We start from the raw sequence: 2,500 nt of genomic DNA, 5'->3' as shown, positions 1-2,500 counted from the left end.
AAAAAGTTTACTCTTGACCGTTCGGACTTAGAAAAATTTCGAGTACCTCGGATCGCCGGCTGGAATTACCGCACGGCCTGGACAGCTCGCATCGACCGATACATTTTTTCCATTTTCAGTGAAAAAAAAATTTTTGTCAATTTTCTCAACGTTAAAAACGTTAATAAACTGCGTTTTTATGCGTGGATTAAACATTAAAAAAATTTTGAAATATGTGATGAAAAAGTTTACTCTTGACCGTTCGGACTTAGAAAAATTTCGAGTACCTCGGATCGCCTGCTGGAATTACCGCACGGCCTGGACAGCCCGCATCGACCGATACATTTTTTCCATTTTCAGTGAAAAAAAAATTTTTGTCAATTTTCTCAACGTTAAAAACGTTAATAAACTGCGTTTTTATGCGTGGATTAAACATTAAAAAAATTTTGAAATATGTGATGAAAAAGTTTACTCTTGACCGTCGGGACTTAGAAAAATTTCGAGTACCCCGGATCGCCTGCTGGAATTACCGCACGGCCTGGATAGCCCGCATCGACCGATACATTTTTTCCATTTTCAGTGAAAAAAAAATTTTTGTCAATTTTCTCAACGTTAAAAACTGCGATAAACTGCGTTTTTATGCGTAGATTAAACATTGAAAAAATTTTGAAATATGCGATGAAAAAGTTTACTCTTGACCGTCGGGACTTAGAAAAATTTCGAGTACCCCGGATCGCCTGCTGGCATTACCGCACGGGCTGGACACCTCGCTCCGACGAATCGGTTTTTTCCATTTTTTTTGAAAAATAAATTTTTGTAATTTTTTTTAATGTCAAAAACGTTAATAAACGTCATGTTTACGCATGGATTAAACATTGAAATAATTTTAAAACACTTATTAAAAAAGTTGGTGTCGACCGTGGGACTTAGAAAAATTTCGGGAAGTCCGATTCGCCTGCTGGAATTACCGCACGGGCAGGACACCTCGCTCCGACGAATCGGTTTTTTCCATTTTTTTTGAAAAATAAATTTTTGTAATTTTTTTTAACGTTGAAAACGTTAATAAACATCATGTTTACGCATGGATTAAACATTGAAATAATTTTAAAACGCTTATTAAAAAAGTTGGTGTCGACCGTGGGACTTAGAAAAATTTCGGGAAGTCCGATTCGCCTGCTGGAATTACCGCACGGGCTGGACACCTCGCTCCGACGAATCGGTTTTTTCCATTTTTTTTGAAAAATAAATTTTTGTAATTTTTTTTAATGTCAAAAACGTTAATAAACGTCATGTTTACGCATGGATTAAACATTGAAATAATTTTAAAACACTTATTAAAAAAGTTGGTGTCGACCGTGGGACTTAGAAAAATTTCGGGAAGTCCGATTCGCCTGCTGGAATTACCGCACGGGCTGGACACCTCGCTCCGCCGAATCGGTATTTTCCATTTTTCTTGAAAAATAAATTTTTGTAATTTTTTTTAACGTTGAAAACGTTAATAAACATCATGTTTACGCATGGATTAAACATTGAAATAATTTTAAAACGCTTATTAAAAAAGTTGGTGTCGACCGTGGGACTTAGAAAAATTTCGGGAAGTCCGATTCGCCTGCTGGAATTACCGCACGGGCAGGACACCTCGCTCCGACGAATCGGTTTTTTCCATTTTTTCCGAAAAATAAATTTTTGTAATTTTTTTTAATGTTAAAAACGTTAATAAACTTCATGTTTACGCATGGATTAAACATTGAAATAATTTTAAAACACTTATTAAAAAAGTTGGTGTCGACCGTGGGACTTAGAAAAATTTCGGGAAGTCCGATTCGCCTGCTGGAATTACCGCACGGGCTGGACACCTCGCTCCGCCGAATCGGTTTTTTCCTTTTTTTCCGAAAAATAAATTTTTGTAATTTTTTTTAATGTTAAAAACGTTAATAAACTTCATGTTTACGCATGGATTAAACATTGAAATAATTTTAAAACGCTTATTAAAAAAGTTGGTGTCGACCGTGGGACTTAGAAAAATTTCGGGAAGTCCGATTCGCCTGCTGGAATTACCGCACGGGCAGGACACCTCGCTCCGACGAATCGGTTTTTTCCATTTTTTCCGAAAAATAAATTTTTGTAATTTTTTTTAATGTTAAAAACGTTAATAAACTTCATGTTTACGCATGGATTAAACATTGAAATAATTTTAAAACACTTATTAAAAAAGTTGGTGTCGACCGTGGGACTTAGAAAAATTTCGGGAAGTCCGATTCGCCTGCTGGAATTACCGCACGGGCTGGACACCTCGCTCCGCCGAATCGGTTTTTTCCTTTTTTTCCGAAAAATAAATTTTTGTAATTTTTTTTAATGTTAAAAACGTTAATAAACTTCATGTTTACGCATGGATTAAACATTGAAATAATTTTAAAACGCTTATTAAAAAAGTTGGTGTCGACCGTGGGACTTAGAAAAATTTCGGGAAGTCCGATTCGCCTGCTGGAATTACCGCACGGGCAGGACACCTCGCTCCGAC

Source organism: Nomia melanderi, unplaced genomic scaffold (assembly GCF_051020985.1).
Source record: "Nomia melanderi isolate GNS246 unplaced genomic scaffold, iyNomMela1 scaffold0153, whole genome shotgun sequence".
In the NCBI taxonomy this organism is placed as follows: domain Eukaryota; kingdom Metazoa; phylum Arthropoda; class Insecta; order Hymenoptera; family Halictidae; genus Nomia; species Nomia melanderi.
This window is presented reverse-complemented; position numbering follows the sequence as displayed.